The sequence below is a fragment of the Mesoplodon densirostris genome, chromosome 10, assembly GCF_025265405.1.
Source record: "Mesoplodon densirostris isolate mMesDen1 chromosome 10, mMesDen1 primary haplotype, whole genome shotgun sequence".
NCBI lineage: Eukaryota > Metazoa > Chordata > Mammalia > Artiodactyla > Ziphiidae > Mesoplodon > Mesoplodon densirostris.
In genome coordinates this window covers 32,798,811-32,804,875 of record NC_082670.1, presented here as the reverse complement: position 1 = coordinate 32,804,875, position 6,065 = coordinate 32,798,811, and the positions used below count along the sequence as shown (strand labels likewise).

Below are 6,065 nucleotides of genomic sequence, written 5' to 3'. Positions count from 1 at the left end.
TACAAAGAATGTGCAGCACCAGTACTCCAGTGTAGAAGTTCATGTCTTTGTATATGCTCCCCTGGCAGGCCTGGCTTTCTGACTTCACTTTTGCTTGGGAAACTGCTCTGTGGAGGGCAGGTGTTTTCTGGTCTGTACCCCCAGCCATGTGGTAAGCCAAACAGGACAGCTTCTGTCCCAGCAGGGGTGGAGGATGGCATTTTGGAGGGTTAAGTTCGAAACAGGAGAGTATTAGCAAACCCATTTGACTTCACAACCAAGCCACACCCTCCAATCTAACTTTGCAATGAAACCGATATTTTAATCTCCAAAAATATTTTTATAAAAAAATAAAAATAATACCTAAAAAGGATCCTAAGAACCAAATGGGAAAAGAGACATACTCTTCTGAATTGCCCCACCCCGCATCTAGGACGGCTTCTGGTTCTGTCTCCCAGTTTTCAGGAGTGTGCTGTCGGGAGCTCAGGGCTGGAGGTTCTCTAGGGTATTTGTGACTCAGCCTTTCCCAACAGGCTCACCCAAGTATGTACATGGGCTGTCCACCGTTGTCCCACACTCTCAAGAGACAGTGCCCTCCACGCCTCCCAGAACAGTGAACATAGGAAGTCTTGACACCTACTCAACAAATGCTTCTGCGCTGGGTACCAAGAAGGATACTGAGGTTACAAAAATGAAAGGAAAATCCATGAATTTTTTGGATGATCTCATAAACAAGTCATGTCAATGACTATTACACTATACGTTAAATTCTAGAATAGAGGTACATACACAGGGATTGTGGACACACAGAGGAAGGGATGTTTAACTCTATCTTGGGAAGGGAGGGCTTTGAAGAGAATACATATAATTTTTGGCTTCAAGTAATAGAATACAGTGGCCTAAGTAGTAAAGATATTTATTATCTCATATAACAAGACATACAGAGACAGGAAGTGCAGGGTTGGCCTGAATGCCTTTAAGAGCTAGGCTCATTTCATCCTGGGCATGGGGAGAGAAGCTTTCATTTTACTTTAAATCTTCTCCATTGTGGATTTAGTAGAAATATCTCATTCTTATATTCATCATTTCTCATCCAGCAGTTCTGAATTTCTCCGCTAAAGAAGATATATTACAGGATTTAAAAAATTGTAGTAACTCACGCAGGCCAAACATGTTTTCTCTATTTATACGACATGCATGAAGAAATACCTTTCAGTTCTGCAACGGTGACTGTATAACCTCGATTGCCTCAAGCGTTGGTGAGTGTGCCTTATAACAATCATCTTAGAGCACAATCGGCCCTCCTTATCTGTGGATTCCACATCTGCAGATTCAACCAAACAACAGACCAAAAATATTCAGAGGAAAAAATTCCAGAAAGTTCCCAAAAGCAAAATTTGAACTTGCTGCACACTATTTACATAGCATTTACATTGGATTAGGTATTATAAGTAATCTAGAGATGATTTAAAGTGTATAGGAGGATTGTGTAGGTTATATGCAACTACTACACCATTGTATAAAAGAGACTTGCGCATCCATGAACTTTAGTATCCATGAGGGTCCTGGTACCATTCCCCCGGGATCCTGAAGGACAACTATACTGGAATAATTTCTTTGCCACTCTAGTGAAAATGCCAAACTAGGTCAATTTCTGTTGTCTTTGAAGAGTTTTAGGGAGAAAAAGCAAGGTTGCAATTTTTATTGCATTTATTTGGTTACACAAGAGTAATACATGTGTGTTTTAGAAGCTGTGGGCAATGAAGGAGGTTGTATAAGCTGAAGGTTGTATAAGCTGCAGAGGGACAAATGGGGCTCCTGGAGTTGTGCAGTGCACAACCAATGAGATCATATGTGGCAACCTATTTCTGAACACAGAGCACAGAAAGGAAAAAATTCCCCACGATTCTACCTCCCAGCAACAACATTATTATTTTGCTACGTTTCCTCCCAGTCTTTCTTCTAGGTATATTGTATTTTTAAATGATATTATAATGTACACCTGCTCTATAACCTCTTTCATTTAACAGTTAATTATAAGTATTTAAAATGTTTAATTAAATATTCTTGAAAACATCATTTCCAATGGCACCGTATTTTATTATTTCATTTAACACTTATTATAGTATTTTTTTACATGCCAATCACTATCCTAAACTCGTCAAAAATATTAACTCACGTAATCCTGCACAGATATTTTTGTTTGCCTCTCCAGACCCCTCTACCCTCTTCCACCTTGCTCTGTGCCCCCGAAGGCCGACCTGTACAGACTGCATCACCCGGCTTCTGTGCCCTCTCCCTTCCTTGGATTTGGCCAATGACAAGTTGTCATTGGATTATCATTCCCAACTCCACTCTCTTCCTCTCTCCCTGTGTCAGGATTTGCCATGGGTGTTTGCCTTCTACTAGAGTATGTGGAATATAAATAGCTCTACTCTATTTACTTTAGTCTCAGTCATGGGACATGCTTTGGCCAATGGAATGTTTGCACACTTGGTGTGAGCAGAGGCCTGAAAGCGACTTGCCTGTTTGGTTTGGCCTCTTGGTGGCTGTTCCCAAAATAAGAAGCTGATCTGAACCCAAACAACCCAAAGCCTGAAGCAGAGCTGCTTCAGTCAACCTGGGAGTGAGAAAAACAAATGTCTGCAGTTTGTAGCCAGTGAGATTTGGGGTTGTTTATATGCACCATTATTGTAGCAGTGGCAGACTTATCACAGATGTCTCAGAAGAAGCCTGGAGGGTAAGGTTAAGGTAGGAAGGGTCACTGGGCTTTTCACAAAGAGCACAGCTCCTCCTAGGAACTCTCTCTCTCTCCAGGTTCCAATACCTGCCCAATTGCTCCCTATGACTTCCTACTACTACTTGCCCAGAGTACTGCACTATCCTTGGTGGTTTCACTACACCCTGTCCACACCTCTGTAAAGAGTCCTTTTATTAAACTCTACTCAAATTATCTAATTTGAGTGTGTCATCTGTTTCCTGCATGAGCTCTGACTTCAAAATCCTCATAACCATCCAATGATGTAGGTACTATTGTTATCCTCATTTTACTAGAGGAAATTGAAGCAGAGAGGTTAAGTAACTTGTGAAAAGTCACACAGCAAGTAAATGGTGGAGCTGAGATTTGAATCCAGGCAAGCTGGATTCATGCTGACTTCACTATGCTGCTGTAGGTTCATCTAATGGGCCTGTCATAATTTATCTAGCTCTGTATTGTTTAAATGGTGCTTATATGTTTTTTTAATCAGGCTTTTGTTTGTTTTTTCTGTTGTAAATACTGCTATGATGAGCAATCTCTGTATAAATATTTACTCATATTCAGGGTTAAGAACGTTTCTAAAAGTTAAATTGTTGGATTAAAGAGTATGAACTTCTTTGTTCCCCAGCCCTTTATTTTTTAAAATTGTTTCCTTTTGACTATAAAAATGATCAAATTCAGTAAACAAAGTTCAAGCATTACAGAAATATATAACATAGCACACAAACAATTCCATACCCTCAAAAAAAAAACACTAACTCAGGATCTAAGTTCTCTTTAACAATAATTAATAGTAATTATTAATTTTTCTTATTAAAAAGTCAATAAATGTGTACAGTAGAAATGCAAAAACGTAAAAAAAGAACAAATCATTTGTAATGCACAAGTCATGTTCTGTGTATATGTTTACATATGGGTGTAAACAAACACAGGATCATGCTATGAATACAGCCTAGTAACATGCTTTTTTTCACTTAGCAATATACATCGTCATGAATATTTTTCATGTCCTTAAATATTCTTCTACGACATTAACTGCAAAGTATATTTGTATAATTGCCTCTCATTCTACTGGAGCAATATTCTGTCATTTACGCAACCAATTCCCTAGAACTAGACATTAAGTTGTTTCTTCCTTTTAACTACAATAAATAAAATTCCCACACACATAGTTATAAAGAGGTATCTGCACATATCTTATTATTACTTAAAAATATGTATAGTTGTGGAATTGCTGGATCAAAATGAACGCAGGTTAATAAGGCTTTAATTCCTATTACAACTGGCCTTACAGGAAGGCTGCTGATTTATTCTCCCATCAGCAAAGGATATTATGGTTTTAATTTTTTTTTCCCAATATCATTAGGTAAGATAAAAAATGGAGGGGGAGAACTTTTTGGTTTTTATTTACTTTCATTTGCTTACTAAGGAAATAGAACTTTTAATAATTTGTACTTCTGTGGCAAATTGTGTACTTTGCCATTTTTCTATTAGTATGTTTATCTTTTTCTTAACGATTTGTAAGAATTCTTTCAAATTGTCATATACACAGCAAAGGTTTTTCCCACAGTGTCATTTCTATTAAACCTTTAAAAAATGTATTTTTCATGTAGTCAAATTTAATCTGTTTTCACCCTTATGATGTCTACCTTTCATGTTTTATTTAGAAAGGTTTTCTTCTCCCAAAGAGCACATAAACATTCACTGGTTCTTCTTCTGATTCTTTTGCAGCATTATTTTTTTTACATTAAAAGTTAATTTATTTGGGCATTTTGGGAGAGATAGAGCCCTAAATTTTTTGCATTTATTTAAAAAAAAATATTTATTTATTTGGTTGCACCGGGTCTTAGTTGCAGCAGGCGGGCTCCTTAGTTGCGGCTCCAGGGCTCCTTAGTTGTGGCATGCAAACTCTTAGCTGCAGCATGCATGTGGGATCTAGTTCCCTGACCAGGGATCGAACCAGGGCCCCCCGCATTGGGAGCACAGAGTCCTATCCACTGCGCCACCAGGGAAGTCCCTATTTGCATTTAAATGATCGGTCTATTTGCCCAACATCATTTACTAAATAATCATTCTCCATTGACCTGAACCAGCTTTATCATATACCAAATTTCTAAGATGCTTTGGGTTCTCTTTCTGGACTTTTTATTTCATTCCATTGATCAATCAATTCTGTGCTAACACCTCACTGCTTAAAGTACTGTGGTTTAATAACTTTTAAAACCTAGAAGTACAATTACCCCCTTCACAACTGTTCCTTCTCAAAATTTTCTTGAACTCTTTTTCAGTGGGTACTGTAAGCAGACGAACTTAAGAATAATTTTGTCACGTTCTAAGAAAAATCTTGTTGGAATTTTTGTTAAAACTGCATTCAACTTATTAACTAATTTTGGGGAAATAATCTTTATAATATTGAATTGTTCCATTTAGAAAGATGATGATATTCCACGTTCCATTTATGCAAGCCTTTTGGATCTCAAACCACAATTTGTGTTTTTCTTCACAAAAGCCTTGTGCAATTATTTAAAACAATGGAAGCTCCATGGTGGGTATTTTCAAATTCCAGGGGGCCCTGAATAGGAATCAAAAGACCCAATTCATAATTTTGACTACTCACTTAATACCTGGAAAAATTTACAAAACTCTTCTCTGCCTTACTTTTCTCAGCTGGACTAATAACCCCTGCCTTTTCCTGCTTCCAGAGTTTGCCTGAAGATTATACTAACACAGCAGTAGAGAGAGCCATATTAATACAGGGGTTATTATTTTGTGAATATATAGCTAAAAATTGGAATGCGCCCAGTAGGCATTTTACCATATAAAATAATCCAACTAATCAAGTAATAATTAGTGAGTACCCAGAAAGTACCCAGCTGTCTGGCCAGGATTAAGTAGGTTTTCCGGATATGGGACCTTCAGTGCTAAAACCAGGAAAGTCCCAGGTAAACCAGGGTGCATTGGTCATCCCAGCTATCAGGCATCCCCTTCAAACTCTAAAATGCTAGAATTCCAGAATTCTATACATAAGAGAAAATAGGCCCATGTTCCCAGTTTGTTTCCAGTCTAATAGTGGAGACATAGTGAATGCTTATGAAAAGATGAGGGAATGTGTATGTATTGAATTGTCCCATGTGGACTGGTGGTACAATAGGCATCTCAAAAGGGGACGATTGGCTTGCCCTGGAGGCTCTAGCAGTGGTGCTTGAACCAGACTTTAGAACCAGAAGCATTTGCATGGGATGGGACTCCAGGGGGGAGATGAGCGGAAGGTATGAATCAGAGTTTTGTTGCAAGGAAGAGAAGATTTAGCACTCGGCCCCCAGCCTGG

The 6,065-nt window shown here is 38.3% G+C and overlaps 1 long non-coding RNA gene across 1 annotated transcript in view; it reads right to left on the bottom strand.

Moving 5' to 3' along the window:
• Nucleotides 1-928: 928 nt before the first annotated feature.
• Nucleotides 929-6,065, bottom strand: part of LOC132496762 (uncharacterized) — a 48,183-nt gene continuing 43,046 nt past the window's right edge. Inside the window, exons 2-3 of the long non-coding RNA XR_009533531.1 lie at nt 1,189-1,303; nt 929-1,094 (exon numbers count right to left, since the gene is read on the bottom strand). This is a non-coding gene — a long non-coding RNA (uncharacterized LOC132496762). The remainder of the gene's footprint in view (nt 1,095-1,188; nt 1,304-6,065) is intronic.